At 36.1% G+C, this 26,087-nt stretch overlaps 1 protein-coding gene across 3 annotated transcripts in view; it reads left to right on the forward strand.

The window, feature by feature from the left end:
- NKAIN2 (sodium/potassium transporting ATPase interacting 2) overlaps positions 1 to 26,087 on the forward strand; it is a 992,770-nt gene that overhangs the window by 537,939 nt on the left and 428,744 nt on the right. The gene's annotated exons all lie outside the window — the stretch shown is intronic.

Below are 26,087 nucleotides of genomic sequence, written 5' to 3' on the forward strand. Positions count from 1 at the left end.
TTGGAATCACCTCATTGCTTATTACTTTGCTAAAAGTTTTCTTGCTTGGACCCAAATAGCAATGCAACAATTCAAATAATTAATGGATTAATGGACTATAGTTTAATGAAATTGTTACCAGAGAGATTTAATAAATAATATAAATGAATAAAATGTTCCAAAATAATATAGGAGAGCCTTAAAATACTTGCTTTTCCACTTAGGTTTTTTTTTTTTTTATGCTGTCCTCATGTGAGTGTGTTTATGTTTGCTTGTATATGCGAATTACCATCATATTTCTAACATGAATGCTTTTACTATTGAAATACTGTAGTTTTTAGATCTCTAAAACCAGCATCTTTCTTCTATTGGAATGCAATCACTAGCAAATAAGCAAAATGAGATGATTCATTCAAAGTCATAGTAAATTCATTCAAGTAGTAGTAAATCTTGCGTAGACACTTGACAGAGTTGCAAACTTGTCCTTCTTCATATTAACTTTTAAAGACAGACTGTTCTATAGCCTTTCCTTATTAGAGCATAAAAACCCTGAAAAGATGTTGACATTTTTAAAACCCAGAGATGATGACCTGCTTTAAAAGGTTAAAGAGCTAAAAAGTGGCCAGGAAACACCCTTGCGGGGCTTTTATATCTCGGAGGGTAGGGGATGGGGATAGTGATAGTACACATTTATAATCTAGCTTACAGAAACTTCACAAAGCACTCTGAGCATTTTCAAGGATGTTTGTTATTTCCCTGTGATATGGCTTTATATCAAGTATAAATAATCTTGCTTATTTTGTTGAATGGTAAATGATGAAGGATAAAATAAGAGGGTGACATTATGGCATGAGATAGAACCAAGGCTTCTGGAACCTGTGGTTTTATGATCAGATTTTGGACAAGTCCTCACTGAGGTCTGCGAAATCTGCACTGGTAGATGGCATTTCTGTGACTCTTGCCAGACATTGTCTTCCATACTCTTGGCAGCAGCCGGTCCTTTCCAGAAAGCTGCTGTGACCAATGAAAAGAAATTGTTCAGGTGACTGTAGGAAGGACACAGACAAGATAGCTGCTTAAAACTCACATTTCCTCTGTACCAGAGAACCATACCTGCTTCCTAAGACCTGAATCACTTACCCAATTTATATATCCCCACTGCTGTATAATGCACTTTGTTCAAAGAAATTCCATACTAGAATGACTTCTCAATAGTAATTTTAATTTTGAATAATCATCCTAAAAATAAACTGGTAGGCAAGTATTTAGGTATATTAGCTGAGTAAAATGATCTGGCAGATCAGAGTTTACATATATATATATTTGAGCCAAGCTGGCTGTACAAATGTTCTGTAATTTTGCTCACCGCTTCACATGGTAACTGCAGGCACAGAATAAAGCTTGTGATCTCCTGACCTTGGACATGGGCATTGAAACCACAGCAAGGGCACATCCTAAAACATTGCAACTCAAGACTAAGAATTCTTCTAATGCATGCGGGCAGGTAGTGTCTATCCCTTGGAAATGAAGTAGTTAATGTTTCCTTTTCTTTTCATCTTATAAACCAAGGCAAGACTCTGCAGAGCCCATGAAAATTTAATAATTTCCTTTTAACAAATAATCTAAAGGAAAACCATAAAGGAAAGAGTTATATAGTTATCTGTACCAGATTTTTCCCTCCCTTTCCCACTCAAAGGATTTGAGAAAGGTGTGTTTATACCATTTAATTCTTTAGCTTCTGCAACTGCCTCACATTCTTCAAGTAATACAGTGCCAGAATGAAGCAATGTGATTGAAAAATGTACAGATATATGAAAACTCAAAAATGGGACTCCTGAAACTGTTGATAATACTTAGATTACAAAATATAAACTGTTTTTTCCTAACTCTACCAAAAATATAAAAATAAAAATAGTTTGGCCATATGAGTGGGCCAGTTTGTTTGAGGCTGAGGGAGAAATATGGGAAATGGAATCATGGAGAAAATTCTGTAGTCTTTTTATATGTGAAAGAAGTGTATTAATTTCCATAAAACATTTTGTAAATAGATGACATCTTCAGAACAAATATTGGCAAGAAGTGATAAAAAAGTGGTAAAATATTAAGGCAACTTTAATTACTTGTTAGAGTTTAGAATTTTTTGTTGTCATTTCCCACAGTGTCTTTTCTGCTAAACTACATGTACTTTATAAGCAATACAGAGATTAGAGTCATTAACCAACCCAGTGTATATACTAAGCAAGAAATGGCTTATTTGCAATAATATAATACACAGGACTGACCTGTTTGATCTTCAGTTTCTCTAGTACCTATAGTTGCATAGGTAAAATATTTTGTTCATCAAAAATTCTGTGTAGGGGCACCTGGGTGGCTCAGTCAGTTAAGCGTCCAAATTCGGCACAGGTCATGATCTCACAGTTCTTGAGTTTGAGCCCCGAGTCAGGCTCTGTGCTGACATCTCAGAGCCTGGAGCCTGCTTCAGATTCTGTGTCTCCCTCTCTCTCTGTTCCTCCCTCACTCATGCGCTGTCTCTCTCTGTCTCTCAAAAATAAATATTAAAAAAATTCTGTGTAAACCCAACGTTATTATTAATCTATCAATTAACATATTTTAATTACTATTATGAGACTTAGAGAAAATAAAACTGATCAAGCAGAGAAACTGCTTTTTAAAAATTTTATCTGTGAAATTAACAAAATAATGGGAATTAATGTAAAATAGTACATGACATAACACCAAATAAGCATGTATATTGCATAATAATTATTTCCATGTTATTTACATTAATGATTTAGACACTAGTGTTAAAACTAAATAGCCTAATGCAACCTACATTGTGGTACTTCCTGGGTTGATATTTTAATAGATGTTTTCTTAAAACACATAGATGACATTATGAAATAAGTTTTAAATAGTAATACATAGGGAAAATAGATAGTGGTCTTCTGGTTATCTGTAAAAATCTGTGTTTTGGTTTTTTTTTTTGGATGTGATACAATTATAAATCATTTCTGAGGCTGAAATTATGTTCTAACATTTTTGTTTATATGACTATTGAGCTCTTAGTTTCTACTTTTTATAATTTATGGGGCAATATTGGGGAATGATACACCTGTCTTTAGAAGTAAATTTACAGGGGCACCTGGGTGGCTCAGTCAGTTGGGTGTCTGACTTCAGCTCAGGTCACAATCTCACAGTCTGTGAGTTTGAGCCCCGCATCGGGGTCTGTGCTCACAGCTCAGAGCCTGGAGCCTGCTTCACATTCTGTGTCTCCCTCTCTCTCTGCCCCTCCCCTGCTCATGCTCTGTCTCTCTCGGTCTCAAAAATAAATAAAAACATTAAAAAAATTAAAAAAAAAGAAATGTATAGAGCATAAAGGAATAAGTTTATTTTACTTAACACAACCCAACTTGTTTGTATTTTATCCTTTTAGAATCAGGATGCAGGTACATATCTCTCAGGCTTCATTATATTATCAGAAACTTACCTAGTTAAACACAGCCTAAAGCAATTAATTATACCTAATGATACATCTGTTTCAGAATGAACATATTAGTAACTTCTAGAAAGGTGTCATATTTTAATAATTTTGATAGTTGCTTCTGAGATCTACATATAAATTTTCATTTTAATAATTTGATATATTAAAAAAGCCATGTAAGCATATGGACTATTTAAGCTTTGGAGAATAGAATTGCACTCTTGCAAATATAAGAGACAAGGAGAAGATAAACTGTCACACGCTGTAGGCAATAGGAAGCAAATCCTTAAAACCAGATGTAAGTATTGTGTGGAAAAAATGCAGTATTGCAACAATCCCACTTTGATTTCTTCTGTAAAAAATATATTCATTTAAAGAGGTCTCTGATATTTGGATACTTTCTGCTCAATGAAATCAGTGCTTACATCAACATTTGCTTTTACAATTTTGTACAGAAAAAGATGGTATGGAAAGGAATCTGCTATAATCATTTTTAATTTAATTAGTTCAATTTATTAGTTCAATCTGATAATTTATTCAAGACTAAATTTAACAAATATAAGGAGGAAAACTGAATCATTATTTTTTTTTATTTTTCCTTTTCTTACTGTAAAATGTATATAGTCTAAGAAAACTTCAATTAACTATTACTAAACTAATTAGGAAAATGTTTACTTCCCAACCATCCAAGTAGATTTTGCTTTAGGATGTAGAATAAAATGTCCTACATGTTATTGAGAATTGAATATAATGTAATTTTGCCCGTCAAATAGAAATAAACCAACCTATTGTAATTTGGTAAGTCACTGCCTCTCTTCTCTTGTTTTTCCTTAATAGTGTATTGAATTAAGCTGCTTATTTTCTTACTTCTTCAGTTCTCTTTGCTTACTTTTCCACTTATTTTTAATACCCCTAAAGTGAGGAGTAAGGTCCTTGAAACTTTTTACTTCTCTGTCTACCTTCTTTCACTTGAAAATGCCATCCACTGTTATAATTTAAATTATCATGTTTACACATATATCTACCAGATTTATATCTTCAATCCTGACTTTGTTGCTAAGTTAAAGTACCACATCTCCAACTTCCTGTTGGTATCATGTCAATTTCATTGTCATCTTAAATTTAAGATGTCCAAGAGTATTTTTCATTATCCCCGAAGAATCCAATTTTCTTAATTCACATCTTACTCAGAGAAGAAAATAAATGGCAAATTCTACTTTGAAAAATGTATAAAACAGAAAAAAATATTTTGGCAGAGGGGGTCGACAGAAATATTTATACATTGACTATGAGATGAAGCAAGAAATAGACTTTTTAAAAAAAGTATAGTGTTTGTGTGTGTATATTGTAACCTTCAGTCACCAACAAGTCATAAACAATAAAAATCTTAAGTGATGATACTCTGGAAAGGTAAGAACCCCCAGAGATGAGCTGACATTTTACAAATGCTGTGTGTTGGGGACGTTTGCTGATTCTGATTAGGTAAGGAGGCTAAGAATCCAGGCTTGGAACCCATGGTTAATGATTTCTGGGATTTGTAATATCAGCATGGCTTTCAGGGAAAGGGCTTTGAGCATGTGGACAGTTTGTTGTTGTTGTTGTTGTTGTTGTTGTTAGGAAATCAGTGAATTCTATAAGACTACAAATATAAATAGAAAAACTAAAAAAGCAGAGTAAAAAAAAAAATTGGCAGTCTTACAAAATGGAGATGGAAGATAGGAGAAAGGCTCTATTGAATACCCTAGACTTAGAGTTGAGAAATCTAAAGTGAACTAGGAGCAAAGGAGATGTACAACATACTTTACCAGGGCTAAAATCCAGGCTCAACACAGCACAGCCCTTGATTAAAATAAAATAAGCTGATCAGCCATTGCTTCATCTGTCTCATTGAGGAGAAAGGGAAACACCTCAAGAGAAAGATAACATTATCTTAATCTTTACAATTTTTTTTTTTTTTTTTTTTGGTACATGATATCAGGTAATTAAAAATTCCTATGCAGGGGCACCTGGGTGGCTCAGTCAGTTAAGCATCCGACTTCAGCTCAGGTCATGATCTCACAGTTCATGAGTTCAAGCCCCACATCGGGCTCTGTGCTGACAGCTCAGAGCCTGGAGCCTGCTTCACATTCTGTGTCTCCCTCTCTCTCTGCCCCTTCCCTGCTCATGCTGTGTCTCTCTCTGTCTCAAAAATAAGTAAACATTAAAAAAAATTTTAAAAATTTTCTATGCATGCTAAAAGAGAAAACCTCATTAATCAGGATGAAGGAAATAACAGACAATTGAGACAGACCAACAGATGATGCAAATACTTCAATTACCTGATAAGGACTTAACAAAACCAATATGCTAAGGAAAATAATGGTCAAAAGTGGACATAAACTATTTAAAGAGGAAGAATTTACCCTGAAAGAGCCTGGATCTATATAAAGAATCAAGTGGGAATTCCAGGACTGAAAATATAATATTTAAAAGCAAGAATTCATTAGGTGTATTTGTTAGTAGATTTGAAAGATTAGACAACAAGATTGGTAAACTGGAGGATAGGTTAATAGTAAATATCGGAACCAAAGCACTGAAGTTAACATAACACAAAAAGAAAAGGATGTAAGAATAATATAGGACTGTGCTACAGGCTCAGTATACAAATATTGAATTTCCAGAATAAGAAAAGAGATATAGTTGGACAGTAGCGATATTTGAAGGGACAATGACAGAGAATTTTCCAAAAGTGATTAAATACATGAACCCACAGATTCAAGAGATTTTCAGATCTCAAGTGAAATAAATATCAAGAAAACCACATTCAGGTATAGCCTAGTAACTCCGTTGAAAATCAAAATCAAAGAGAAAATCTTAAAAGCCATCAAAGATGAAAGAGCCGTTGCCTTTAAGGAAACAACAAAATAACTGACAATCAAACTTTCAGCAGAAACAATGACTCCAGAAGGCAATTGAATGTCACCTCTATAGTACTTTAGGGAGTGCCTGGGTGGATCAGTTGGTTAAGTGCCCAGTTTGGCTCAGGTCATGATCTCAAGGTTCGTGGGTTCGAGCTGTCTGTCAGGCTCTCTGCTGTCAATGCAGAGCCTGCTTCAGATCCTGTGTCTCCCTCACTCTACTCCTACAACAGTCTCTGTCTCTCAGAAAGAAATATTTTTTTTTTACATAAAGTACTTTATAAGTGGAAATCTCGGGGCGCTAGGGTGGCTTAGTTGGTTAAGCGCCCGACTTCGGCTCAGGTCATGATCTCCTGGTTTGTGAGTTTGAGCCCCACGTCGGGCTCTGTGCTGACAGCTCAGACCCTGGAACCTGCTTCGGATTCTGTGCCCCTACCCCCCACCCCCATGCTCTGTCTCTCTCTCTCTCTCTCTCTCAAAAAATAAATAAACATTAAAAAAAATTTTAAAGTAGGAATCTAGAATTTCATACCCTGCAACAATACTGTTCAGCAATAAAGGTAAAAGAAAAGTATTTTCAGCTAGGAGGAGCTAAGGTGTTTTATTACCAGCAAACATGCACTAAAAGAAATAGTAGGTGTACACTTAAGGTGAGTACTAATATGTGTTATGTTAACTAAGTGGAATTTAAATAAAAACTAAAAAGAAATACTAAAGGATGTTCTTCAAGTAGAAGAAGGAAAGAAAGTACCCAGAAAGAAAAATGGGATTTCAGGAAAGAAATTTAATAGAAAGGACAAATACATGAGTTAAAAACAATGCAAAATCATAATAAGAAAGTCTTTTGGAATTTAAATGTATATAGAACTAAAATGCATACACAATTGTGGTAGAGTCCCTCCCTAAGGAATGTGGTGGAGGCCTTCTCAGAACAAAGGGAGGCAATGTGCAACGTGGCCCAATCAACTCCTATACACATATGCATAGCTTTGACATGAATTAGTAGCTTGGACTGTGTCCAATCAGACTATACGTATCACCATATATGGGAGATAAAGAAGTAGAAATTGCACAGAAAGCTATACCCTGCTGTGCTCGGGACTCAGCCTATTTGGGTCTTAGCTCTCCGAGCCTATGCCGGCACAAATAGTTGCTTCCTAGACAAAAAAGCTGTGGTGTCCTGTTTCTCTGTACAAGAATCGAGTTACACAATAACACAAAAGGTAGGAACTTTAAGTGTTCTAAGTTTCTAGTATTAGCAAGGAAATTGGTAAAGATAATATTTATAATAGATTACAATATTTCAATAATTATATTGTTTCTGGTATAATGACTAAAAGAAACGTAACTGCCAAAAACCCAACTATAGATGAAAAAATCAAATAACAGAAATAATTTATTAACCCAAATGAATTTAAGAAATGAGAAAAACTGACGAAAAAGAAGAAGGTGAACAAGAAAACAAATATCAAGATGGATGCTATAATGTCAAATATATCAATAATTGCATTAGATGTAAACTACTTCACTTAAAAGACTGAGACTGTCAGTCTGGATAAGGACACAAAACCTAAGTGTATACTGTATATAAGAGATACATCCTAAGTACAAGTATTTAAATCTAAAATTAAGAAAACTAGAACATGTGTACTGTGTACACACACACAAAACATCATGTAATTCTAATATCGGAGAAAGTAGTGTTTAAAGCAAGAAACAACACTAAAGACAAAGAGGGTATGCTATAATGATAAAAAGGTCAATGCCCATGAAGACATTGCACTCAGTATTTCTGAATAAAATAATATAGCTGCAAAAAATCTAAAGCAAACCTGGATAGAATTAAAAGGAGAAACAGCCATGTCCTCAATCACAGTGGTAGATTTTTAACTCCTGTCTGAATGTATCAATCGGGTCAAAATTCAAAAAGTATATAGAGTATCTACACAGCACAACACACTTAATAAACATATGCAAAACATACCTACCTATGTAAAAGGATACATATTATTTTCAAAGGCACAAAGAATATTCAATTATAAAATGAGTCTTTTCTGTCTTTGGAGGAAAGTCAAAATATAGGATTATTTGCAATTATCCAGCAGGTAGTCTGTGATCAATGTGGAATAAGCTAGAAAATCTGCTACTATTTAGAAAATAAGCAGTCCACTTCTAAATAACCTATAAACCCAATAGGTTGGGATGGAGATTAAAAAATATTTTGAGCTGAAAATCTGGGGCAATGAAGGTAAAGCAATGCTTACAGTAAAACATATGGCTTTACATGGAGATGTTAACAGAGAAGAAATGTTAAAAAATAATGATCTAAGCTTTTATACCCAGAAACTAGTAAAGGAACAACAGTTGAAACCCCTCAAAAGTAGAAGGAAGGATTGAAATAATGAAGAGACCAGAGCTCAATGTACAGATAACAGAAAAAAAACATTAGTAAAGCCAAATTAGTTTCCTCAAAAATATTAATAAAAGTGTTTAAAACCCTACCAAGAGAGATCAAGGAGAAAATATAAGTAAATACACATTTTGCTAATATCACAAAGGACCCCACAGATTAGATAGAGTGTATTATGAACAAGGTTAAGCCAGTATATTGGACAATCAGGGTGAAATGGACAAATTCTGTGGAAGATACAGTTCGAATAAATTTAAAACCTGAATAATCTTATACATTACAAAAATTGAATCATTAGGGGTACCTGGGTGACTCAATCAGTTGAGCATCTGACTCTTGATTTCAGCTCAGGTCATGATCCCAGGGTGATGGAATTAAGCCCCACATGGGGCTCCACGCTGAGCATGGAGCCTGTTTAAGATTCTCTCTCTCTCTTTCTCTCTCTCTCTCTCTCTCTCTCTCTCTCTCTCTCTCTCTCCCTCTGCTCCTCCCCTTCTTGCCCTCTCTCTCTCTCTCTCTCTCTTTCTCTCTTTTTCTCTCTAAAATAAAATAAATAAAAATTGAGTCATTAATTAAAACATTTTGACAGGAAAAAAAAAAAACTCAAAACACTTCAGCTCCACATGGCTTATCTAGTGAATTGTTAAAGACATTTAAGAATGTTGTAATACTGATCTCACACAAACTCTTTCAAAGAGTAAAGTGGGCTTGCCTCCTATTTTATCCTATGAGGCCAGATAACATTGCTTATGGGAGATAAATGAGATTGTCAAATGATGTATACATTACTGAATCAAAATGTAATATAGTAAATGAGAATTTAAAAAATGCTAAATGTCTCCGTATAACTTTATAAGTGAGTTAGTTTTCACACAGTATTATAATATTTATTTACATTTCCATCTTTCCTACTAAACTTCAAATTGCCAAAAGGCCATGTATCATCATCATTATTCAGGAGAATTTCTGCCATTGACTGCCACTGTAGTTATGTCTACTACATAACAGTGAGGAATTACAGAATCAAGAGCGTTTTAGATGTTGATAAATAAGCCTATCCGATACGTCATAAAACAAATGCAACAAGTTGCTCTGATCAATATGTTCTAAGTATGTGTTTACTTAACTGTCCCTTCTTCAATATAGGGATCATGTTTTTTTCATCCCAGGGCCAAAGGAAATGGCTGACATATGAACAGTGCTCACTGGAATGAAATCAAATCTTAAAAGTGTGGAATTCAGTAACTAGTTCTAACTCGACCAAATAAAGCTCCTGGAAGTGTTACCTTCTACTCCACTATTGCATGGCTAATGGAATCAACATCTCTCAGAGCTGGCCCAGGACTCTGTGCTGGTAACAAGCACAAAGAAAGTAATCCAAGCAACTGGCCACCAAGATCAGTGTTTTTCAAGATAAAAAAATTATAGGACTCACCTGAAGATCTTTTTAAAATACAGATTCTGATTCCTTTGGAGTGAAGCCCGAGTTATTTCATCGCTAATAAATTCCTGTATGATATTTCAATTTGTCCATTAAACATACTTTAACTTGGAAGACTTAGATTATCCAGAACTTTTTTTTAAGTTTATTTATTTATTTTGAGAGAGACAGAGACAGCACAAATGGGGGAGGGGTAGAGAGAGAGGGAGAGAGAGAGAGAGAGAGAGAGAGAGAGAGAGAGAGAGAAAGAGAGAGAGAGAGAGAGAGAGAGAGAGAGAGAGAGAGAGAATCCCAAGCAGGTTCCTCACTGCCAGAACAGAGCCCAAAACAGGACTCAAACCCAAGAAGCCATGAGATCATGATGTGAGCTGAAACCAAGAGTCAAGACGCTTAACTGACTGAGCCACTCAGGCACCCCTAGATTATCCAGAACTTTTAAACAGAGCATGAGGAGAGTTCCTGTTTTCTGTCTGTCCTTTGAAGCAAGGATCCCAGTGTATATCTTGATATTTGTGCATATCCAAACTGGTTACCTGATTTAGTACTTGATAGTTATTCTAACCAAGGTATCAAGTGAAGAAACAAAACAGATTACTCAGAGCTCTGGGAAGAATTTATGGTTAAGTTCAACCTTTAATGCCCAAGTCATATGTAGCCTTCCTCTGTGTGGCAAATACTTTCCAGAAACCTCCCCATACCTTTTCCATGATGGAGCTGACTAGCTATACCTCTAATTTTAGTTTATTTGTATAATTTCTTTATTATTATGATAAATGATTTACAGAAGCTGAGGAATCTTATGCCCAGAATAATGAAGCTATGGTATGCCTAGTGCAGCTCTGATTGAGAACTAAAGTCATATCTGAGAATTCCCACTTAGAGTTTGGCCCTCTTCTGTGATTAAAACAGTGAAAAACCATTTCACAATTCCGCTGTTTCTTTTCATGAGTCAACATTCTCTCTCCACTAGAACTAGATGACATCTGCAGTTTCTGTGACTCTAGTAAATTAACTGCTTTAGTTTATACTTTTTTTTAGTTTATACTTTCTTAATGTGATGTCTTTCCTGCTTGTGGATACTCCCTCCAAATGCCCGTGTGGGTATGAAGAATCCTATCCTGTCTTTTGTGGGACTTAAACATGTTTTGGAAATTGAAAGGAGGACCTTTCACACAGAAGAGTCTGCATGAGTATTAGCAAAGTTTTGAGCATGAACAAGCATTATTTCTGCCAGATGATTCACAGGCATCAAGTACATAAAATGTTGGTAGAAAACCCCTGAGAGAACATGAGAATAGGCAAGTTGAGCATCTCCCTGGTGTAGCAGAATGATCTCTGGGTATTGGCTCCCCCGAGTCCCTGTACTTCTAGAGAAGTTCAATGTGTCAACCTTAGAATGCTGACTGAGCTGCAATCCACATTGCTCAGGATGTTCTGTTCATTCAAAGTCACACCCTTTCCTAAGACTTCAACTACAGCCAGTACATTCTCTTTAGGTTTTGGCTTGTATGGTCTCATCTGTTCTCTTCACAATCTCTTATTAAATATGCTACGTGTGGTTTTCCTTATCCAAACATTCTTTGTCAGTAACTTTTTATTTTCTCTTATAAATCAAAACTTTGGTTTCAAAACTTTTTTTCTGATATGGACTTTGAGGAAGTCTTTGGGAAGTAAAAAAAAAAAGATGAAACTCTAGCCATTTCTTTCTTTTTGCATTGCTACTACAACAATTGTAGTTCTCTCTAAAGCAATGAGGATATCAGTGACACGCTAGGGAAAATTTGAAAAATATAAGTATCAAAAATAAAAGCACAGAGATTAATATTCCAAGATAGTATCTTTTTGGAAATAAAAGGAAAGCAGATACAAACGTGGACTATACAATTGCTATCCCTGTTTGTCTCCAAAGTCTAATCTGTAGAGATCCTCCTAGAAGAGCATTGTTTGCTGTCTCCAAAACAGTCATGCATTTATAGGCTTATTATTTACAGATTCCACATAAAACTATGAAAATATGTTTGCATTGTGAGTTTGAGGGCTTTAAATTTAAAAAATACATATATTTTTTAATGTTGAAAACCACTGCAATTTTCTTAAAACCTTGGAACAGTTGATACACAATGGAATGATTTCCTGTTAAGTAGGTCCTAAGGTCCTGAAACAGTTGGCAAGCTTACTTGAGAATTACGTACAGTTCAGCCACATGTGCTCTCAGTCTGCAATAACCTTATCAAAAGCATATCCTTCACTGTAAACCATTATCCTAACATGACCCCTGGAACTCATTTGGAAACTAAATTGAGATCTGCAGTTGCCAAATTAGCTTTGGAGGGCAGAATGTCAATCTCTTTGTCTACAGATTCACTCAGGGACAATTGATGCTTTGATGAACTGTGGGAAATCATATAAAAATACAACTCAAGCAATACTAAATAGTGAAATAAATGAAGGGTTTTTGTTTGTTTTGTTTTTGTTTTTGCTTCTGGCATCCAGTGTTATTTGGCTAGAAAGAGCAAATAAGGGACTATCTTCTGTGCTTTTCTTATGGTAACTAAACTATTCTGTCCTGTACTTAAAATTTACGTTGGAAATGCAGTTGAAACTTTGGATTAGTAGTTTAGTACACTGTAGGTAACCAGGGAGCAATGTTCAGAAAATGCTGTTATTAGACATAGAGCAATACAAAGAAAATGAGACTATTTAACTCTTTCCTGATCGATATGTGGATGAGGAAATTTTGAAATATTTAAGTGGTTTTATGTTCCAACATAGTACTTAAAGTGTTACTTCTCCTCTTTAAAGATTTATATTCAACAGTTAGTAAAGCAAAATGTGTATATAGCCTGATGCAACCAGACAAGCAGCTTTAGAAGGGTAGAAAGGGGAGGATGGCTCACTAATAAGCAATGATTTACAAGAATATAATGAGTTTTTCCCCTTCATTAGCACATATAACCTGCTAGAAAAATGGGTCTGAAGGTAGCTGCAGGACTCCAGGGTTTTCACACTCATAGATAGTGTATTATGTATAAAAGTGATGTCATTATGAGGTATTTCAAAAATTGTCATCTTTTTCATATTGTAAAAATTAGGCATTTTGTAGCAAAGAAGCTACACTGATACCACAGGGACACTCTGTCCCTTTTCTACTCTGACAGAAAAATCTCTAGTGAAAGGTACTCAAATCTTTCATTTGAGTCACAAGTGAGATTGAGTCTGGTGCTCTCAATTAGTCCTGAGAGGGTAACCCGTATCATACAAGATGGCATACCCTGCAATTGTTCCTGAAGAGCTCCATAGATAGCTAGGTGCTTGGAAGGACTGGGACCCTCCCAGGGGTGTGCCCGATACCCCAGATTCACCAGGCAGCATGCAGTATGGATGGAATGGAACTTTTGCACTCTGATTTTATGAGCACTAAAATTAATCCATTAAGCATTTTGTACATCAGACCCCCCACTACTTACTTTTTAATGCATTTATGTTGTATGTTAACTGTGGCATCATAGTGTGCGACATAATGAGTCCAATTCTTCTTGTCTTCTTGCTTCCTGTTTCCTTCTTCTCAATGGAAAAAAAAATAGCTGGGGTTAATATTGCCAAGTAGACAAATAATTAGTACTGCTGGATCTTTTTTTCTCTTTAAGATATTCCTCAGAAAATATAAAGCCAGAAGCACAATTTGAAAACAAAGATAGCAAAATATGATCTAATAGATAAAATGGATGTGGATGTACAGTGCAAAAACCATAAAGTGTTAATTGCTAATGAAATAATGAGAAAAAAGTGTTTCACAGCAATCTTCTGTCTCTGGAGAAATGAGCCCTCAGTCTGTGACTAATTCCATTGTTTATTACAAGTGCAAGTTGTAGCAACTCCATGGGTTTCTCTTAGAAAAGTGGGGAAAATATAAATGTGATTTACAAGGGTTATAACATTTTCCAGGTTTAGATCACTCGCCTGGTTGTAAGCATTTTATTTTGTGAATGATTCTATTCCCTTGCGAATTGCATAAGATCAAAATCTCTCTATAGGGGCGCAAGTGACATAATCCTATTTGGAAAACATTGTCAAACAGTCCAGACAAAATGCAAATAGAACACAGACCCTGGTATTTTCCCTGACAACTGTGGAATTACTAAATCTGAAAATATATGAAGATTGAAAAAGGAGGCAAATATAACAATTACATTTTCAGAGAAAAGAAGAAACTAGAGTAGTTTGGGTGATACACTTACTGTTACTGCGAAAAGCTCTGGTGACAAAAGAATGTAAATGGTCACATGAAGTGTTATTCCTTGAAGAAATTTGGCTTCCGAATTTCATATTCTCACAGGATATTTGGTAATCTATATCATTATTTGACCATGTTGTGGGCCATATTTCAAATTCTGTCCTCCTAGAATGTGTTAAAAGCAAAAGCAACATGAAAAGACAACACTTTGAACAGCACATGAGGCGGTCTGTCTGTGACATCTATCACCCTCAGATCTCCAGGGCCTGTTGGATCTGCATTTCTGTTTCTGGAAGCTGTCTGCTCATTCCAGGACATTGCCTCCCCAGATAGAGGAAAGCCAGTCTTGTTGCCCTCAGGATTTTTAATGATTTTTTGTTTGTCCTAATTGATGAACGGCATTAAAAGAAAAGAAACTCAAGCTTACTTCACATTGAAACATTCTCTTGAGGAAAACATACACAGTTTGGAAATTGTTCAAAATATATAAACATGAATAAAAACAAATCACCACATGTAGTGACTTTGCATTTAATTTTCTTATATTTTCATAGTATAACCTCAGTTTATATGTCAAAATTACATGTATCTAAATTGCTGGCAAATACCATTCCTCCTTATTCTAATTCATGTTCAGTGTTTTTTATTTGTATATCATATGGATATGCTTCACTAAAAAACTTAATAGTATTTGTTAAAAATATTTGAACATTATAGGCTGATTTTTTTATCTGAATGAACTTAAAAACAGTGTAAAATAACTCCTAATTTTTCTCGGCTTTCTGAAAATGTAGGGAGTTTGAACATTATTCTAAGTGTGATAAGACTTTAAATAGGGCAAGAATGACATTACCTAATTACTATTTATAAAATATCACCAGGACTGTTGTGAAAATATTCTGTAGGGGGAACAAGAATAGCAAAAGGAAAATTAGTTTGGACACTTTTACATGTAAATTTTTAAATGATTTGGATTGAAATGAGGAAATGGCAGTGGAGACAGTGATAATTTCATGACAATACCATTTAAGGTTGTATCTAGTGATATTCTTGACATCATATGGGGTTAGGGTAACAGGATTTATTAATATGTTGGATGCAGGCTCTAGGAATCGAATGATCAAGATAGAGCCTAAGCCATTAATAGAATCAAGTGTTTCCATTTACTGAGATAAAGGAAGACAGGGAGAAGATTTGGGAAGAGAGGAGTATGTGTGCAGAACCAGCTGCTATATTTCTCCATATTGTGTCTGAGCTGCCAATTAGACATCCCAAGCAATGTTGTCAAGAAAACAGTAGGATACATAGGTCTTTTATTTAAAAGAGGTACACACACACACACACACACACACACACACACACTGGAATATTATTCAGCCATAAAGAAGATATTGCCATTTGTGACAATGTGGATGAACTTGGAAGGTATTATGCTAATTACACAAGTCAGAATGAGAAATACAGCTATCATATGATTTCACTTATATGTGGAATATTAAAAAAAAAAGGCTCTTACATACAGAGAACAAACAGTGGTTACCAAAGGGAAGGCAGGTGGGGGGGATGAGTGAAATACAAAAAGAGAATTCAGAAATACAAACTTTCAGTTGTAAGTAAGTCACAGAGATGGAAAGTACAGCATAGGGAGTATCATCAATTATATTGTAATAATGTATGGTGACAGATGGTGACTACACTTAACTTGGTGAGAATTGGGCAATGTATAAAAATGTTGAATTCATATGTTGTACATCTAAAAGTAATATAACATTGAATGCTAATTATACTTAATTTTTTTCAAAAAGTAAAATATAATAGAAGTTTTGAACAGTAGACAGATTTGAGTCATCAGGAGATAAATGGGGTTTAAAGGCACATGAAAGAATGAGATCTTTTAGGGAAGACAAACAGAGAAAGGAAGAGAGCTAAGGATTGTGCTTTGGGGCTCTACAACTTGACAGGTCTGGGAAAGGAGGGTCCAGACAAGGAGATGAGGGGGGAGTGGACAGTCAAGTAGGAATAAAGGCAGGAGACTAGTGCCCTAGAGAGTAGGTTAAAAAATTAAGATGGAGGGGCACCTGTGTGGCTCAGTAGGTTAAGCATCCGACTCTTCATTTTGGCTCAGGTCATGATCTTCTGTTTTGTGGGATCAAGCCCAGTGTAGGGCTCTGCACTGACAGCACGGATCCTGCTTGGGACTCTCCTCCCACTCTCTCTGCTCCCTCCCCCACTCATTTCTCTCTCTGTCTCTCTCTCTCTCTCTCTCTGTCTCTCTGTCTCTGTCTCTGTCTCTCTCTCTCTCTCTCTCTCTCTCTCTCAAATAAATAAGTAAACTTAAAAAAATTAAAATGGAGAGATGATAAATTGTGGCAAAAAGGGGGATTGAAAACAGAATATCAAACATGGCAAAGTGGGAGTTACTGTGGACTTTGAAAAAAAATTAGTGGCAATGGAGAAATAGTAAAGAAAATTTTATTAAATGAGCTGAGGTGAGAAAAATGAAGGCAGTGAGTAAAGCCAGCTTCTTCCAGGACTGTTGCTTATAAAAGGCAGAGAAACAGGGCTGTAGGGAAAGAGACTCTGGGCAGGCTAGGGAGGTTTGTTTGTTTATATATGCTTTGTCTATGTGGATATTGGAGAAATTTTTATACTGATGGAAACAGTCTAGTGAGAAAGAGAAACTCACGGTATAGGATCAGCGTTCTTGCATAGCTGAGAGAAGATGAGATCCAGGACTCAACTGGAGGGTTTGACTTTAGAAAGGAACAGGGACAGTGCATCTGTTGCAAGGAGAAAATTCAGAGGTGATGCATATGGATGCAAGCCAACTGGGAGGTTTAATAGTGAGACAGTAAATTCTCTTTTAATTGCCTCACTGTTCTTCAGTAAATAAGGGATGAGAGTTATCAATCTGAATGGTAAAGTTTTGAGGGGGGAGAAAAGGGAAGTCAGGGTTTTGCAAAAAATAGGGAGAGAGTGTATATGAATGGTATGGCCCACGAAAATGAACTTAACATAGATTTTCTAATAATAGTGATACAGATGTGCTGAGCCATCAACGTGGTTGTCAGGTGTTACTTAGGACCTGTGAAATTCATGGCCGCCCATGAGTTAGGATGAGCAGCAATGCTATAAGCCAATATAGCCATGTGCCTGTAACTGTTACCGCATTAGCATCACACTCTTTTGAACCAATTAAGCAAATTAGACTCAGAGAACTGACTAGTAAATGAGCTTAGTTAGCATCAGTTTTCTGTGTTGGTTCCTTACATGCAAAGTGTTAAGTTTTGTTTGTTTTTAAATAAAGTATTAGTAATTAAAAGGCAACTTTAAAGTGTCCTATCATAGATATAATTAGAAATTGGGACAAAGTGTTATGTGCAAAGACATAAAAAACATTATATATATTGGGGGGAAAATATCTGGTAACAATCTAAATACCCAACAGTAAGAAGAGTTAAATAAGTTATGACATATCCATATGCAGTTTATTTTACAGTTCTTTTCATATCAGAAATATAATTCTAAGACTATTATAATAATGAAGGTAATTCTATAGGAAAGCATTTAACACATGCAAAACATTGTCTGTAACAGATCCTGCCAGTCTCCCCAGATCATCTGTCCCCTCCTTGCCTTGCAGACTCTTCTCCAGCGTGCTGTCTTCTGCTGTTCCTCAACCATCCAAACACATTCTTGCTTCAGTTCCTTATTGTGTGTTATTTCCTCTGTCCAAAACCTTATCCCCTCAGACTGTCTCATTCCCCACAACCCCTTTTCTTCATATAGGTCTCCAGTTAAGGGTCACCTCTTCAAAAAGATCTTAGACTATTCTGTTTAAAATGACTGAACCAGCTCTCACTCCTGTAACCCACCTTTGCCTCTAATCAGCGTACTTTTAATACTCTGGTATTACTCTTTCCATTTATGTGTCTACTTGTATAATGTCCATCTCTCCTGTGAAAATGGTTTTTTCTCTTTCATCTGTGTATTCTAAGCACTGAGAACAGTGACAGTGGATGCTTGCTATATGTTTGTTACATAAAAAGTGAATAAGTTGATGGGGCACCTGGGTGGCTCAGTGGTTGGGCAACCGACTTCGGCTCAGGTCATGATCTCACAATTCGTGAGTTCGAGCCCCGCATCGGGCTCTGTGCTGACAGCTCGGAGCCTGGAGCCTGCTTCAGATTCTGTGTCTCCCTCTCTCTCTCTGCCTCTCCCCCACTCGCACTCTGTCTCTCAAAAATGAATAAACGTTTAAAAAATTTTTTAAAAAAAGTTAATAAGTTGATTAATTATATGAATTAATTAAATGAATATCTCATTACGATGAATTAATGAAGTAATAACATTTTAATAAACTCGATAAAGATATGGCTGTGCTTTGAGATCTGTGAGATCTTCTCTTGCTCATCCAGAAAGATTTCGCTTCATTTAGGTTTTAGTAATTACCCAAAAAGAACCAGCACAGCCTCTAGATGGCAGGTGAAGTGTCCGACCAGAAAAAATATCGAGGTAGAGCAGATGAAAATTGGCAAAGCTGCTCCCTATTTAGCACAAGAAATTATATTCTCTTTTAGGTCCTATACATTCATGAGAGATGTGGTTGGCATTATCATCTTCTCTGGAGAGTAAGAGTGATAGAGAAGTCAGAAAGAAAGGGGAGAAAGACATGTTCTAATTGAAGAAGCAGAGAAATTTCTAGCCAGAATAAACACTTCTATCAACAAAGCAGGACTCCCAGACTGCCATCAAGAACCTAATGACTCAAAAGTTCTGCTCTCAAGTACTGCCACACATTTTATCTAGAGCTTAGTCCATATATTAAGCCTTTGTTCTTGGTTCAAATATAGACCCCTGAGAGATGTAGCATCTGATGGTGACTGTGTGTGGCTTACACTGCAGTATAAGGGAAGATTCTGATTATAAGTAGCAGGAAAGGCCATAGGAATATTGAGATTTGAAGGTTCTGTGTAGAGAGGAAGCTGAGAGAAATTGAGATTTTAGAGCACCCTAATTCAAGATATAAGGCTGCTTAAAAGAAAAAAAAGTTACAAATTCACACCTTGGACTAAAACCTGACCTGCTAAATCACATACCATATTAACTTCCTTTTAGTTACATGCACACATTCAAAAATATACAAAATGATTTTTCATCCAAGTGTGATTAAATGAGATTTGGAAAATGGCCGCTTGGTGAGATTATTATAATGCACTTGAATCAACAATTTTTATGGTAAAGAACATAAGATGGTTTTGATCTATTGTTTATTTTTCAGTTTGGATAATACAGAATGTTTTTATTTAAAAAAAAATGGGCAAATGCTAACCAGACAGAACCCCATAGTGTGAAATACATCAGTACATTAAAAGATTGTGTAAAATATCTCCTGCAAGGAGAATTGGCCCTGAATATATGCACTACATATTTCCCCAAAGCAAATTTAACTTGATCCATATTTCCAAACTTAAAAGTTTTCTCTCTTTATTAAATCATAACACATATAACAGGAGTAAACTTTCCCAATCAGTGTGTTTGCTTAAACTAACTGCATACTTAAATATCCTCCTCACATCCAGCCCAATCTTCCTAACACAATGCAAAACAGAATAATGTGATGCTTCTTGGAACCATGGTTTTTAAAAATTATTTTTCTAATACTGGTGAATATAATTCATCTTACTTAGATTTTTAGTCTTTCCTGGGAAAATGACATAAAAATCCATTCTATTCATGATGTTGTTTTTATCTAGAGGTATTCTAATTTATAAAAGAAGACATGTTGCCTTTAAGATAAATCTATTGGTTAAATTTGACCATACTTCCCTGCAAATTAACTTTTTGATCAACAAATTGTTCTCAGTGAAGGATCTTTGGGATTGTCAGCACTGTTGATGGATGCTTGGTAAACATTATATTATGCCATCCATTTAATATGGGTTTTGGATTACAAATAAAGTTTCCTGATATATGGAGCCAGTCAAATGTTGCTTTAGCAAGGAATCGGATATTGTGCCTTCTGGATGGAAGAAATGTCAAATAATTAAAAACAGATGCCATTCAATGTCAACGCAGTCTTTGACAATGGGTACTTTGAAACAATATTCCAGAAATCTTCAGATCTTGTCATGTGCCAATATTCTGTTAATGCAACCCTTCTTTTCTTCCTCCCTTCCTTCTTTCCTTTCAACAAATTATTTTTGAGCTTCAGTTATGTGTCCTGGGCAGGGAGCAGGTGAAACCCAGGTCTTCTGCTCATATTTTCTAAAGTCTAGCAGAGAAGATGGATAATTAAAATGTAATGGCAGTGGTGTGTGATGAGTGTGATAACATAGCATGTACAAGATGGAAAAAGTTTGGGGACCTCACTGAAGTTCAGAAAAAAAGAGTCTTAAGAACTCCTCCTGTGAGCCTTCAGCCTCCTCTCTTTTATATATGTGGGGTCTCCAGCACCTTCTGGAACCTCAGAATAATTGGTCTTATTTGAACTGTGCCATATATGTCAACTATGCTGGCTGTTGAGTATGATCTGAATTGCAGAAGCTGAGTGAAATTTCCAGTCCTTTTGGATACTGTTGGTGCCAGCATGCCTTCTTGCTCCAGTAGCAGTTATGCTTACTAACAGGCACCCGGCCACACTGTCCAGGCCCTTCAGAATACTTTTTAGTTTGCACCTTGGCTTCTTGCACCAACACTGGTACCCTCCAGGATGGTAGGGATGGGAATGGTAGGGCAGCTGCAGTTGAGATTGTGATGCTATGGAAATGTGGGGCTTTGAAGTTCTGTTCAGTTAAAGAATGGGACAAAGATGAGCCTCCCCAACCAGGAGTGAATGCTGTGGGGACCAAGGGCCTCCTCATTAGGAGAGAGGTCTTATAAATCCCTGCCTGGGTAGTGTGAAACACTTCATGAACCCAGCTCAGATGAGTCACTCTGATTTCAAAAGGTACAGGGAAGGAACATGTTAGTCTGGTGGGGCTACCCCTTAAGGTCAATTCTGGAGTGTAGTGGGGAGGCTAAAGCCTCTGGTCTGGCTGCCAGCATGGATGCTGGGGTAGTCACACTGATTCTACAGGGAAAGCAATACCCCAGCAATTTCTGGCAGAAACTCCTCATGCTTTACTAGACCCAAGACTCAAACAATACAGCATCTACCAAACATTTTTTTGCTTCTAGAGACTGGACTCAAGAGGTCTAGATTCCACCACTTCTGATACTCAGATCCACTTCATCCATTTCTCTTTTTCTTTCACTTTCTTTGTGTCCTCTATCTTTCCAGCCCCACATAATTTTATGTTAATTGCCCCATACCTTTTGCTGACCACTGAGCATTGATGGGACTTATGATGGTCTATCCTGACAGCTGATTCCTGACACGGAATCTCTGTCAACTAGGAATAGGACCCTTGGATGTTAATGCTCTGCTCTAAATCCCAGGAAAGCTGACCCACTCAGGCTCTGGGTCATCTGGCTTCTCTCTAAGTTTAGCCAATGACAGGTACTCTTAAGATAGGCAGTAAATTGGCAAAAAGAAATGAGAATCCAGGGATTTCCTTTTCTCTCCCTGTGTACCAGAGATCCCTACCATGACCACATCTCCTGTATGTCCTATTGATCATGCCTGATAAGGTTCCAGATTCTAATGATGGCCTCCATATATGGGCTCCATTAGCACTGTCTATACTCTCTGTCTTCAGCCTAGGATTGAGGGTAGTTTTCTGCTGCTGCAGAAGCTTACTTCTCTGATCGTTGCATCAGTATTGTACTTGATTATTATTTTTATAATGAGAAAAATACCTCTAACAGAAGAAAAGTATGTCAGGTATCTTTTTTGAAAAATCCTTCAGGAAGCCCAGTGTTAACGTTACAATGTCACTTGCACACCAGGGAAGACATTATGAAAGAAACTTGGCTTATCTTTGTGAAATATTACTGCAGCACCTTTATCTTGTAAAATCCCACTGTTCCTTCCCAGAGTAATGTATTCCTCTGTTAGTCTGACTTTTTTAATTTTAAAGAAATAAATAAAAATTCTTAAAGAAATGCCAGAATTTTCACTGAGTTTACCGAAGAGTAAAGGATGAGGTACTGGAAGGGAGGGAGAATTTTACTTTTCAATTTATGTATCCTTTGAAACTATTTTACACATTTTTACTATATGCACTTGTTAGTTTTCTAATAAAGTTGCAAGAAGGAAATCCTGAGAAGTCTGTTCCATTGTTGAGTGATCAATGGAAATATGGACAGAAACATGATGCAGCTATTGTGGCTACATGTGTCCCAGTGATTCACTGATGCAGCAAAATTATGGTTGTATCTCATTTGTAACTTCCTACCTTCTTTTTGTTCATCCCTGTTTAGAACTTCCTTAAGAAGTCACTATGGGGTTGTCAAGCAGCTCCTGTACCCCAACACATATACAGCTATGATTTGAGACCATTTTAGCAACAGAATGATAAGATATTTTCCAGGGGCTACATTTCCTGCCCCCCCCCTTGTACCTTGTAAATAGTTCACTCTCATGGGCTACAAGCAGAAATAGTGAGTGTCATTTCAGGGAAATGAATTTTGATAATAAGTATGTTGTTTAGCCTCTTTCTCCTTCTGTTGGCTAGATGTGGATAAAATGATGAGACTTTAAGGAGGATAGTGAAATTACAAGCTAGAAGAAGCCAGGGTCTCAGAGTCATCTGTATGGAGCAGTGGTGCATTCAGTATCATTGGAGAATTCCTCAGCATGCCAGAGGCCTTTGCAGGAGGTCTGTGAACTCCAAACTATTTTCATAATAACTGAAAAAAATCAGTGATATTAGTAAATGTGGCTTTTTGAAATTATATAACGAAGTAAGTTAACATTTGGGACATCTGCATAACTCAGCAGATAAAAATTTCCAAATGACTCCATACATGATGCTACAAATCATCCAGAGGTAAAAGATCCATTCAAAGTACAAGACACACACCTGGATTTTAATATAAAAGAGTATCAAAGTTCATTATATGGTCCAGATTCCATGTTGCAACTAACCTTTAAAACACTGCCACTTACCAAGTCTGGGTGTAGTATCAAAGAATATTCACTATGGTTTGAAATATTTCCAAGTGTCTGAAAAAGCTATGAAACTCCTCTTCTCTTTGTGTAGTACACTGTGAGACTGTATTCTTAAAAATATATTACAACAAAAACAATGTCACAAGAGATTAAATGAAGAAGAAAACATAAAGTCCAGTTGTCTTTTATTACCCCAGACAATAAAGAGATTCACAAAAATGCAAAACAGCTGCAAACCTCTCATCAAATTTTTGTTTGAGAAAATATAGTCATCTTTCATAGAAATATATGATCTATATTAACCGATAGTAGGTTTATTATTACTTTAAAATGAATTAGTACATATGTTTAATTTGCTCAGCTTTAATTTTTAAATGTATAAATATTGATAAATATAATGCATGTAAACAAAAGTTCCTTAGAGTCCTTAGTAGTATTTAGGAGTGTAAACAGGTCTTGAGATAAAAAAAATTTTGGGAACCACTGTAATGGAAGAAATCCACCTGTTTATTAGGAACTGTTATGGTACAAGAAATACATTCTTGATTTTGAGACATTAATGTATTTTTGGTGTTTACATTTTATATCACTTAACCATGTTCTAACTAATGTAAGCCCTTGTGATCTGTAGCCCAAACCCAAGAGTGAGGTATCCTACATTTAACTCAACTTTTCTGTAGCACCCACTTGACACCCACTTGAATATCTTTACTTCTACCATTAAGAAGAGTAGCTTGATGGGTGCCAGATAATAAAGATCAGCCAAATAGAAAAAAGTTTTGAGAACTTTTTAAAATGTTAGTTGCTTGTATTCTTTAGGGGCAAAAAAAAAATCATTTAATTTCTACCTAACCCTGGTCAGGAGTCTTCATCTGTAAATGTTACTTTTAAGCCAGACATAAGTATTTGCATACATTAACATTTGCATTATTTGATTCTAAGCTCCTCAGTGCTTTAGAATGAACACACACATTTTGTGCTTATCATCTACCTGCAAAGCAATGAAAATATGTCTGCTCTGTTTTCAGTTACATTAAATTAATTGATCACTTTATTTACAGTACTAAACAGTGTAACCAAAACAATGTATTTGAATTTAGATGTTCTTAGATTGTAGACAGTTTTTAGGAACAGCATTTCTTTTCTCTCTTTGTCATATTTATGATTTAAGTAATATAGTTACCTAATTCTTTTTGCATTCATATAAAAGGTGTAAGACAAATGCTTTCCTGTAATCCTATATCCAATCAATATATTATTTAAGGACTACTGACTCTGGGAAGAAGAAAGTACAGTTTTAATTGTTTCTATCTTTGATGCATGCTTCCTTTCCAAGTGGAAAAAAGGGAAAAATTAATTTATGGGCAGTTTATATTTTATGCATTTTCCGACTTTTTTTCTTTCTATCCATTGTAACTGAAATCAGTAGACAGGTACCCAGCCAAACTGAAACAAAGATGGGCTGAAACCCTGCTCTGTTGGATGGGCCAGCCCCATTCTGGGATAGTTTTGTATAAGGTGCACATGGCTTAGAAGATCTATCTTGAAGATATTTCCTGATAGGTCTTTTCAGGTATGCTCAAGCTACACAGTATCGAGGTAGTTCATGCCATGTGACTCTCTGTCAGAAGCTCACAGCTAATGGCAGAGAATGTAAAGCAGGGTGCTTTGGTGTAGGTATGGTATGGCTCTGTCCCCACCTCTATGCCATATATAGAATAAGCAGAGGAACACAGTGCCCTATCATCTATCCGAGGGACTAAAACGCACCAGAGAATGCAATGTCCCAAGGAGAGCAACAACACTTATTTCCTATCACAAATTTCATATTTCTTTGTTTAAATTCATATTACCAACTTGCATTGATTTGGGGTGATAAGTTAATCACAAATAGTTGTTATCCTTAACCATTGTGAGAGAAAGAGAATGAGCAAAAAATAAAAATTACGTAAAATCTGTTGCTCATGACAGTAAAGTAGTAAATGGTTTTCTGTCATGTGCTTAGAATTGTCCTAAATGGCTCAGACAAGTTATAGTTTTTTAGTTGTCACCAAAGTCAAGGAGGTCAATACTGTTTTCCTCCTCATTTTGCAGATGAGGAAACTGAAGTCTATCAGTTAGCAATTAGCCTGATCTTCCCTCACGTCCACTGTTCCTCAGATCATATCACCATTCAGCCAGTCCCTCAAGCCAGAAACTGGGGACTCCATTAGGACGTCTTCCTCAACTCCCTTTCCCTTCCCACCTTCCAAGTCATACAAATTGTGCCCCCCTACTATCATTCCTAGAGATAATATCCATCCCCACAGTGACTGGCTGATGTAAATCACAACCCTTGACTGACCCACAGATAAACTTTCTCAAACCGTTTTCTTTTCTGCCTGTCTGACTCTCCAATCCATTTTCAACCACAGGCAACAGAGTGATCTTTCTAAAAGGGCAACTTGTATAAGGTCATTTACCTGCTTGAAACACTTCAGTGGCTCCCTGTTAGCTACAGAATAAAATCAAACTCTCTAGTGGAATATACAAGGCTCTCCACAGTTTGACCTCTGCCTATCTCTGCTTTTATCACCACCCATACTCCCCC

This window comes from Prionailurus bengalensis, chromosome B2 (assembly GCF_016509475.1).
Source record: "Prionailurus bengalensis isolate Pbe53 chromosome B2, Fcat_Pben_1.1_paternal_pri, whole genome shotgun sequence".
NCBI classification, from domain to species: domain Eukaryota; kingdom Metazoa; phylum Chordata; class Mammalia; order Carnivora; family Felidae; genus Prionailurus; species Prionailurus bengalensis.